The sequence below is a fragment of the Gracilinanus agilis genome, chromosome 3 (genome assembly GCF_016433145.1).
Source record: "Gracilinanus agilis isolate LMUSP501 chromosome 3, AgileGrace, whole genome shotgun sequence".
NCBI classification, from domain to species: Eukaryota; Metazoa; Chordata; class Mammalia; order Didelphimorphia; family Didelphidae; genus Gracilinanus; species Gracilinanus agilis.
The window spans coordinates 408,036,987-408,048,814 of record NC_058132.1 but is presented as its reverse complement, the minus strand read 5'-3'; positions in this window follow the sequence as shown (position 1 = coordinate 408,048,814).

Below are 11,828 nucleotides of genomic sequence, written 5' to 3'. Positions count from 1 at the left end.
TCTTGAACTAAGTAGGTAAGAAATCTGGCTGGCTGGGCCAAACTGTAATAAGGATAGAAAGGAGTACCCCTTAGATGATGTTTTGGCCAGAATATATTTATAAACCCACCTTAAGAGGGAAACCCTTTCTTACTGAGTTGATTGCAGCTCTCTGTCTCTTTTGCTTAGAGTATATGACAAGGGAATTGCAAAGCTTTGTATCAGAATAGAAATATCATTGGAATTAGATATTGACTTTTGAATTAGGGCTTGGCTTAGTCTAATTCTTCCTCTGTTATTTCCTTTTGTTCAACCTCTGCTGAATGGAAACCAGTGACAGTCAGTCCAAGGTTTGGTTTAACTTGGACCTAGGAAAAGGTTTACCTTTAAATAACCCCTTCACCCTTCAAGCCTATTTCACTCTCTTAAAAGTTAATCTGACTGCATTTAATTTCAACCTACAAAAGGTGGTTTAATGAAAGGTAAAAAGTATGGGTTGGGAGAGAGGGAAACAGGTAATCCTAACATGAATGATGTTGAAATCCCTGTACAAACTTCTTCAGCTCAGGCTCAGCCAGGCTGACTTGATCCTCCCTGACTGTTTGATCTCAATGGCTTCCCTAGACTGCTTTAGAAATAAGTTCAGTCTCTAGGTTGGCTGGAATAGACCAAGAAGGATCTTAGGTTTGACCAAGTCAATTTCAGGATGACCCCTTCAATATAACTGGCTTATAAAACAATTCACTCTGATACAGGATGTCAGGTTGGACAGGAAAATGGCTTCCCTCAGTAGTTCAAGACAGTAGCTAACAGGATGACTTATCTAATGAGATTCTCCCAAGAAGTTCTCGCTCTCTCTAAAGTCCAAGACAAGACACCCAGGGCTCTTAGCATCTCTCAACTGCCTCTACAGTCAACATTCCGATGACCTCTGTCCTCTGTCCTTGTTTTCCTTCCTTGATGGCTTCCTTGTGACAAATTCCATTTTCTCATCTAATTCGTCCATTTCACTACTATATCAACTCTTTTCCAGAATATCCATTTCTCTATATGGATATTTTCCAAATATAGATCTTATACAGTTAGTGGACCATGTAACCTATATGTGCTTGTCAGATGTAGAATACTTACTCAAGACTTGAGATCTCCTCTTCAAGTGTTGCTTGATGGTTCTCTTGTCTTGAATATATGTCATGTTGCATGAAACTTCATGTGAAAATGTTTTTGTGTTTACTGACGCATTTATCTTACATTCTGGAGTCCATCCTCATCTGATCCTCTTCTCTGTATAATCTTTATAGTCTTTACTGTCCTGTTAACCTCAGGTTAACTGTCTTTGCCTTTTCCTTTCTGCTGCTCATTTCTTTTCCTCTGGGCTGCTTTGTTTTCTCCTTATGAACTTTCAATTTGGTGAGAACAGTACACTGAAACTAGGGATCCCAACACTAAATCTGCTGACTTTTGAACTAGCAGTGCAGCAGCTGCAGTAACTCTGAGATAAGGCACCATCCCATTGGTTGAAATTCTGTCCCAAAGTCTGTGTCAGCACTCCAGAAGCTATTCCTTTGGTTTTTGTTTACAAAAAGATAGAATTCTTTGGAATTGTCCAGAATACCTAATGCAGGTGCTGTTAAGATTCTTTGAGCTTTGCCAGAGTTTGCAGATGCTCATCTCCGAGTACTAGGGGTTCAGATACTGCATTCCTGGTCAGATCTGTTAAACACTTTGTAATCTCACTATATCCCAGGATCCACTGATGGTAGAATCCCGTTGTCCCAAGAATTTCTCTAAGCTTCTTTTTGGTCTTGGAAGCACTGAGCTTTTGTATATCTGAAATTATCTTTTGGGTAATGCTTCTACTACCCCGATAGAACTGTAGATACTCAACTCTAAGCAAGCACCACTGTAGTTTGGCCTTGGAAATCTTAATCTTACTATCCCTTAGACAAACTTTTGCATTTGACGAAGCTAGGAGGATGTCATCCACAAAATGCACAAGCTTTCTCTCCCTAAATATTATTGTTTTTAAGGTCTTTTTTTAACAATTGGGAAAATATATTTGTTGATTTGGAGGAACCTTGAGGAAGTCTTCACCACCAGAACTGAATTCCCTCCCAGGAAAAAGCAAAATTATTTTTGGAGTCTTCTTGGATAGGGATAGAGAAAAAAGCTGAACACAAGTCCACCACCAAGAAATACCTGGCATGGCTTGGGATTGATGATATAATTGTAGCTGGGCTTGGAAAAAGAGCATAGGATTTTATAATATGGTCATTTACAGCTCGCAAATCCTCTACAGATTGATCTGCCATCTTGATCTAGCTTTGCTTTCTTTATAGGAAGGATTGGTGTATTGTACTCTGAAAATGTTGGTACTATTATCCCTTGCTTTATCAATGAGTCTATGATGGGGTGGGTACCATTTCTTTAATTTATACTGGGGTATTCAAGGTGGGGGCCCCCCCTTTTGTCCTCACTCTGATTGGGGTTGCTGACTTTAATAACCCTACATACTAGAAGACTTAGCCCATAAACCCTCTGGAATATCCTTTGTTATTTCCAAGCAAGACTTTGTTTCTTTTTCTGCCTCCACTGAATCTAAGAAAAGCAATGGAAAAGCTTTCAAAGATTCCTCTTGGAGATGCAGCAAAATCTTCCCAGATGGTGTACAGTGGATTGTTGCCCTTAGCTTACAAAAAAAAAAGATCTCTTCCCATTATATTTACTGGACAATCTGGTATAAGAAGAAATGCATGCTCTATAGACAAGGGACCCAAAGAGACCATTTTTGGTTGTAACTTTGCTACTCTTTGTGGCTTTCCTGTAGCACCAATCACTTCCATTGATGCAATCACCCTGCAGTCCTCAAGAGGAGTTTGCAACACTGACCTACTAGCTCCTGTGTCCACCAAAAGATCATAAACCTGATTGCTCACTGTTAGATATGAGGTTCAGTAGTATTTGATGAAAATGTTTTTAACATCAGGGCTAACACGTTTGGATCTGGGAAATTAATGTCTACCCCACCGTGTGTCCCAGCTAATATCTTCATTCAGTTTTACTTCATTACACTCCCAGGAATTTGATTTGCTTTCCCTTGACTCAGTATTTTCCTCACAGCTTCCTTCAGCTTATTCCATATTATTATTGCTCACAGTTTCATTTATATATTTGGATTGTTCCCACACTCACTAATCTCTCTTTGTTCTTTCTCTATTCTTTGTATTGTTATTGTGTCTACGGTTGTTACTATATCCTTCTCTTCTATATAATCTATAGTATTATCAGTAACTTCATTTTGTATATCTATGTTAGTATCAGTTTCTTCATCTCCTATTTCACTTTGCCTTTTGGTTCCTGCTTCTAGGCTTTCTTGGGTAAACCTTCATAATGCTCTTGCACCCTTAGAGTCTGATTTGTTATAACTAGCTCATGCCATTTGTGAGTATTTGAATTTGGCACTTATTCTTATAAACTCTTGCATTGTCTAAAAATCTGGGGCTTGTTGGGATGACTAGCCATACACATGACTACAACATTTCATCTGCTCCTGCCTCTAAACTTGGGGATATCTTTGAGAGGTATTTTGATTCCCATATCTGTTCTGTCTTCACACACCATTTGAATACCTATTATTATTTTGAGTAGACATTTCAGACCTAAAGCGTTAGTCTCTAAGAAAATGTCCTGAATTGTTACATAAAAAGCACCTTGGAGGATTGGATCTTTGTTGTCTAGTGGTATATTCTTGCCTTGGCTTGTATGCTCTTAGTGTAGCCATGGTTTTCACCTTATTTCTTTCTCTTTTAACTTTCTATTAGCCTCTTTAAGTTGGCTCCTAAGCTCTACCAATTCACTCTTATCCCCAGATTTCTTATCTGCATCAAGGACAGTGGAGCTCCTCTAAACCCTTGCTCTCCCATGTTGGGCATTGAAATCTAAAATAATTCCTTACAGGAGCACAACTATTCTTAACAAACTGACACCTAACATGTGCTAGATTTTGCTCTGTAAGTGATTCCCTCCTGAACAGATGCTCTCTAGCTTCAATAAGCCTATCAAGGAATGTAGCTGGATTTTCCCCTGCTTCCTGTCTTATTTTCTCAAACTTTGACCATGTATTCGAACTTTTTGCATGAATCTTCATTGCTTCTATCAATGATTGTCTGACCTGCCCTAAAAATCTAAAATTTTCAATGGAAATTCAGTTCAAGTTGTTCTGTGTTTGAGGGACACAAGGTTAAGTCCAGGTTTCTAACTGTTTCCTCAATAAACTGAGCTTTTTCCCTCTTTGTGAATAATTCACCTAGCACGATGTCCACATCTTCAAAATTCAGATCATATAACTTTACAGCCTACTTGAATTCTCTTATGGCCTTGTGAGGTTTCTTGAAGTATTTAGGCATTTTCTTTTTTAGGGATTTGAGATCTCCAACTGTAAATGGCTTATGAGCTCTAGTATGGACAATCCCTGCATCCAGCTACAAGTAAGTAACCTCCCATAGTGGCAAAAGGGATGCAGCAGCATTTCCTACTTCCTTATTCCCTTGCTCAACCACTGTTGTTGTTTGGGATTCACTAGTATTTCTCTCTGCCAAGTTATTTTGCTTTGCCTTGGTTTCTCCTTTTTGTTGTTTTAAGCTTTGTTGAATTTGCTCTACAGTATCTTTCAGAATCATAACAAGAGCCTTAAGTTCATTTTTCTTCTGGGCTAGACCTCCATTAGCTGTCAATCGAAGCAGGGCACTTCCAATTGTGCTATAGGTCTGGTACATTGTGCAGCCTAAAGACAGTATAACCAGCACATATGACAGCATACTAGCAAATGTTAGTGTCATCGATTTCATATTGCCATATAAGTTAAGTAAAAAATATAAATTTTCTGTTATTCTACCAGAAACATATTGTAACACAGGATCAGGCATTGGTATAATACTGGTAAAACTTCCATTGTTGGTATTACTTAGTATCTTTGTATGTATTTTCAAGTTAGTACTGGCTCTTTAAAATTTTCTAAGCCTCAAAGGTTCTCCAGCTGAGTGATCTTGTTACTGACAGATCTTGTTACTGGACAGATTTCACCAATGTTTTATTTGCAGTTGGAAAAAATGGCCACCCACAGTTCCAGCAACCTACTCTCAACAGTTTTCAGAATGTCTCACTGGCCAAGACTGATCAATGAGATAAAAGATGATTTTTTTATCTCAAAACCTGCCCAGATTTGGTAGATTCTTACCTAACCTGGCTCTGCCAACTGAAATAGGCTAATTACTTGACCTAGACTGATGATAGTCCAGTAATGTACTCTGTTTTGTCTGTAATAGGTTGTAGGCCAGTCTGATAGGCCTCAACACCCAAATGACAGTTAAATGCGATCTGACTGCTGTTGATCTTGTAAAATAGTATTTTGATTTATTAAATATTTCAACACAGGGAAGGGAAGGAGGGCCAGGGAATGGAGTCCCTAATACTAGTTCTCTAATTCTCCTCCCTCCAATCTATGGAGCTCTCACGAGCCCCTCTTCTGGTCTTCATGCTTCCTTTCCCTACACTGTCTGTCTAGACCCCCCAAACCCTATCTAGCTTCCTGACCTACTGGCCCTCCAAATATTGATGGTGGATGAGTTTATAGTTCAGCAGGAATAGATAGGGTGAGGTAAATGGTGGAGTGACCCTAGTAGGCCCAGCCAAATATGGCCACAACATCACTTCCAGGCAGATAGGTCTCTGAGGTCTAGGGGGCTTCTTCTCAGCAAAGATGAAATCTCTTAGGCTGCTGGAACACAGGTAACCAATGGCAGGTAGTGCTCTCTCCCAACTCTCGAAGAGACAGGCACACTGTCCCCCAAGTGTCTCTGTGAGTCTCTTTATATCCTTTCCTCACACTCTTTGGAATCTCTCCTGTTTAGTTCCGTGCATGAGTCAATCCTGCTTTGCAAAGTCACTCACAAACCTTTGTAAAAGCTTCTCCCTTGTTTTCTGCCTTTCTTTCAGTTGTTTTTTTTTTTGCTTTTTTTTCCCTGTAGAAATTTTCTAGGGTCAAATGTTTCTTTTGCTGTTTGCTCATCTTCCTCGACTTTTTTTGCCAATGGACTGGGAATTCTTTAAGGTGCTTACTGATTCTTTTTTCTCTTCTGATTTTTGTCCTAGGGCTACATCTTCACTGCTGCTTTGGAGGCTTGCAAGGTCCAAGAGCTATGAACTTCTGGACCTCACTTAAAGCTGGTACCAGGGTTTGGGACCTTAAGGTTTGCGTCTGAGGTGCTCCCTTGCTGGTGCAGCCCTCATCCCAGGTTCCCAAAGTCAACATATGCCAAGGTTCTGACTCTGGTGGTGGTCAGCCAACACTCCTCCTCTCTTTGCAGTTTTGCTTCTGGTTCACCCTTATCCCATGAAAATAAACTCTCTCTGCCTACCTTTCAAGTTGTGCCACCTCACTTGTCCTGCTTTGACTCCTGTCATCTTGAGGTGCCTCCTAAAAATCAGTTTGGAAGAATAATCAGAGCAGTTTTAGATTTCACTGCTACAAAGCCCTCATCTTGACTCCACCCCCGATGATTAAGTTCTTGCATGTTCCCCTGTACATATTACCTGCAACTGTTGGGGGAACAGAGAGAAGACATCAAAGAAATGGATTAGAATTTGATCCTCACCATCAAGATTACAATACACTGGGAGAAATATGTGTGCTCATGAGGCATCCTGAGAATAGAAGTGGGAAAAGCTCAGTTGAAATAAATTTGGGATGGTGGGGGAAATAGAGAAGGGAAAGAGAGTGGGGCTTGTCCTTAATTGGGGAAGCTGTCCTTAAAGTTAGCTTTGAGCTGATGGCTACAGATTGGCAGAAAGAGGAAATCCTAGGACAAACCTGAGTCAAGGCTGAGGTTAGGCAGTAACCTGGTTGGCTTAGCCTGAGGAGACAGTCAAAATCTCTATGACTTGGAACAGCTTAATACCGTTTCTAATAGCACCTTGTAAGATTCCTAGCTCAATACCCTTTTGGTGGAATTATTTTGGGGTGTATTTCCACTTTCCTTCAAGGTGGCCCCCATTTCTTCTCAATAGGGAGAAATCTGAGGGGAATTAATTCACTCATGTCTTTAAGATGAAGCCAGAGTTTAATCCATTCTCTTGGTGATTACAAGGGACTTGACAGCAACATCCATAGTGCTGAGAGCTCCTGATGATTGGCCAACAGGTTCCCTTCCAGGATAGTCCCCTCAAGTGAGTAGTGCCCAGGAGATCCTAAGCCTTGCAGATCCCAACTGAATAATAACCTGGCAGCTATACCACATAGATCTCCTTCCTGCTGCCATCTTGGGTAGAGAGATCACTCTGATTTCTTTCCCCATAAATGGGAGAATGTCTTGACCCCAGCACCATCTCTTCCCCTTTTGCCACAACCAGGGCTACAGTTGATTTTCCTAAGAATAAGAAAGAGGGACAGGAAAATCTGAGCATCCAGAAGGCCATGAGGCTTCAAGCTACATTCAGAGCAGAACATGACTACTATGTACTCTTCTGAACCTCCATGAGCCCAGCAACATGAGCAAAAGGTATCTCAATGAGGAGGCAGGTTCAGGTAGCCATTAGCCTAAAAGTTCTCCCTGGTCCATGATGGCTTTGTTTTTTGAAAGCTTTGCCTTTGGACTTTGTAACAATTTGAAGGCAGAAGTAGGACAAGGGCTAGGCAATTGGGGCTAAGTGACATGTCAGGTTCACCAAGCTAGGAAGTGTCTGAGGACAGATTTAAACTTAGGACCCCATCTCAGGCTCTCTATCCACTGAGCCTTCCTGGCTACCCAAAGCTTTCCCTATGATTTGTTCAACCCTGCCTCAAACATTTTAAATGATTCACCTGTTTAAAGAATACTCAAATAGAGTTTTCAGTGTCAGTTTTTTCATTTTGCAAAGTCTCCTCATCCTGGCCAGCCCCCCTCTAAGCAATTCTCCTCCAGATACTCTCTTTTGGATCCCTTCCTCTTTTTGATCCTCTCTTTCTTCATTTATGAGGACCTACAGGGCTCTGAGGAAGAAATTTGACAGTATGAAGCTTCACATCTCTGGGGTACAACTCTGAAGGTAATTACTCAAGTGAGGTACACTTCCTCCCACAAATAACCAAGAGCCTCCCTGTAGATTAGGATGCCGAGAACAGAGATTCCCCTTCACCCCCCCTTAAGCATGAAACTTCTGCCTGGGAAGGGCATGGCCAAAGTGTGGAGGGCAATGGGCGTCTCTGAGATAAGGAGAGAGAACTCTGCAATCCAACTGCCCCAGGGCACTTGAGAAGGCTGTGAAGGTTGTAGCCTCAGCTTCATAGCAGGAGACAGGGGTGGCATGCCCACTATGGGGTTTCTCATTTCCCCCTTCCTGCCTCGAACTTAGGTATGGAGCCATCCAGCTCCATATCCAGATGAAGCAATTCCTCCTTTAAAGCTGGTGGTCACTTTTCCAGTTTGGTTCTGGGAATGGATGGGCACTGTGCCCAGGGTGTCCCTTGTTCCTGTGCAGGGACATGATCTTGCACAGTAGAGAGGAACCAAGCACAGATAGAAGATCTGAGAGTAGAAGAGCCAAAGTCATCTGCACAGTTGGGAGGTATGAGGCTGGGGAGCTCTAGGACAGACATGGGGCTTGGAGAGGGAAGCCTCTGAACCCTGTGCTGAGACATTTACAGGTTGGCTCTTTGGCCTGATCTACTGGTGACTTGGCATCACCTCCTCCCACCTGAGCACTGCAGCTGTCCTGCTGGATGTCTTCACCTTAGCCAGGTCAGTGAAGGTCCATAATCCTTGAGCTTGATCCCACCACAGGGCTTTGCTTTCCCTGTTCATTTTCAACTTGGATCCCCTGGAATTTCTGTGCCCTTTAAGGAGATGACTCATTATAATCTTGGGATCAGGTCAGAGTCAAGCTGGGCTACTACCAGCTCCTTCCAGTTCCTGTGAGTCAACTGCTTTCCTCTCTATAGCCCCCACAAGAGCTGGTCCTTAACCATCTACCAGCACACTCTGGGCAGGGTCAGATCTTGCCCCATTTCAGGACTCTGGGCTTTTCAGGGAAATGAGTACATAGTGAACACAGTGACACCTCTCTTCCTGAGCCTCTGACCTCAGCTGAGTCTGCTGAGGTTCACCTATTCTAGCCAGAGGGTCCTCACTAGTCAGAGACCATCACTACTTTAGAGTGAAAATCAAGAATTTTCTTCCCAGTTGCTAGGATATTCCTGCAGTTTCTCCAGGGAGAAAAGGAAGAGGTCAGAGTATCCCAGTTGCCTCTGGGGAAGAAGCCAGGAGGCTCTAAGTAAGGCTGTAGGCATAGACAAGAATCCTGGACTGAAGTCTAGGACCTAGCCTCAGCAGAACTTCTTGGAGGCTCTTCTCAGATTAAATATATGAGCAATGCAAGGACTCATGAAAGAAGACTGTCCCATTCCTTAGAATATCAACACATTTCTGGTAGAGCAACATGAGCCCTGAGCTTCCACTCTCTGGGTTGTTTCACTGGCCACTCAGACAGGGACACCCAGAAGGGGCAGTGGAGCCGAGGGTCCCTCCCAACATCTTCTCCTTCCTCCCTATGAAATTCAGGTGCCCTGCTTTCCTAAAAAAGTGGCTTTTTTCCTCATCATGTTGCTGTTGGCCGCACGGGCCTTTGGTAAACCTTCTTGAGTCCCTACAGAAGACTCCTGTGGGGAAGTGGAGGGGACAGACAAGAGCTTGGGGGCAGGGCCACAGAAAGACGGTTTGGAAGACTGAACTCTGTTAGGGAGCCTTTAGGGACACAGGTCAAAAGCCCCTGAGAAATGGCCAGAGGCCAAGTATAGGCAAGTTCTTGGGCCTAAAGTCCGAGTTCTGACCTGTTTCTTGTTCCCCTCTTGATCGATTTCAGCAAACCTTTCTGGGGCACCCTCTCCATGCAGTTCTTCCAGACTAATGTTGCCTGGACAAGGTGGCTGGGAGAGACCTCTGGCCTGTCCCTGCTACCTTGAATGCACACCAGGTAGTCGCTGATACCCTATAATTCTCAAGGCACTTGAGGACTGTGATAGAGGGGCTAAATGAAGAAGGAATCCATTATCTCTCCCACTACAGACTCTCTGAACAGGACAGTCAGCACCAGCTCTGGATCTTTTTGCCTCTTCTTTTTGGGCTTAAAAATTGGTGAGGACAGACAGGGTATTTCTCCCTTGGTGATCCCAGAAGGGCTGGACCCTTGGTCTTGAGCCATGAAATCATTTAGCCTGTACTGCAAGATCAGGAGAACTCCAAAGCCCAGCTTGGGAATGATGATGCCACAAGCAGATGGTAACCAGGCACAGTCTTCAGGTGGCATCTCCGTAGAGCATCTTGGTCCCCAATGAGAAAGGAAAAGATTGTGTACTAACCAGGCTTTGGATCAGAAAGCAGGACTTCTAGGTACAATTTCCATGTCCCCTAACCAGCTTACTCTTTCTCATTTTCTTATGATCCAAAAGTATAGATACTTCTGAGAGGGAGGAGAGAAGGAATCATATGAAAGCTCTTGGTCCATCCCCTTCCTTTGGCCAGGGTTAGAGCTTATATAGATTCTGTCCAGATGTAGATCCTCACCCTCAACTTCCTACCCTTTCAGGAGAACCTGCTACCTTGTGCCTCAGCCTGGGCTTTAGTTCACCTTTCCTCTTGGGTGCTAAGTGTTTGGTATGTCTTCCTCTTGGTGCTTCAGAACTTCCACCCTGTTGGGCAACAAAGGGAGGCAACAAGAGGGAGGTTCAGGACTCTGTGGACTCCAACTCCTATTTCAAGGTGAGTGTCTGCAAATGTGCACAGGAGGGCCAAACAGCCCTTTCAAGCAGCCTCTTTATAACCATTTCATTCCTCTCAGCTCCAGTGTTAGTCACCAGGCATTTAGAAAGCATGGCCTACACTGTGCCAAGCACTGTGCCTAAGCACTGGGGAGTTTGTGCAAAACAAACACCTTCTTCCCCAAGCTCTCATACACAGACACAATCGGGGCTCTCAAGGAGCTCAGTCTGATGAGGGAGACAAGCTTCAAGGAGATTTAAACAGGACAAGTGAGAGCTAGTCAGCACAGGGGATTGGCTCAGCTCTTTTTTGTTCAGAGCCTCTACTGACTCTTGTTATCCCCTCTTCAGAGCCTGCCCTGGCCTGGCAGACCTAGCACAGTTTTTGAGACCCCAGGGTCATCTCTGTAGTACCAGAAGACATCAGACCAGAGACAAACAGGATTAAACATAGAAAGATTTCCCCCTCTTTTTTGATGGGCAAAAATCTATTCTTTTCCTCCCACACAAATAATAAAATAAAAAGTCGCTTGTAACAAATAGGCACAGTCAAGACCAGTCCCTTATGGACTGAGTCTAAAAGATATCTATCTCCTGTCTCTCCAGACCTTAAGTCTTGAGTCACAAGCTGGATCATTTGTCTTGCAGAACAGTAGCTGGTCATTGCATTGAGCAGAGTTTCAAAGGCTTTCCATTGGCTTCATATGATTGTCCTAGGCCAGTTGTTCTCCTATCTCTGCTCTCTTGACAGTGCCTCAGGCCACAGAAGTATTCCCAGGGTTCTCCCCAAACTAACTCTTTTATCTTTTCTTAGAGCACATTGACATCCCATTGCATTCACCTACTGTGACTTGTTCAGCCATGTCCCAGTTAACAGGCACTTCCTTCAGGAGCTTCCCTAGTTTTGTCACAACAAAGCAGCAGCCATCAGGATTATTGTCCTTTCCAAAGACACACAGACATCTTAGCAATGTTTCCTGTTCAGTTTAGTGACTTTGGGACTCAGTTCCTAATTGCTTTCAGAATGGCTGGACCAATTTACAGTCCCAACAATAGGGCA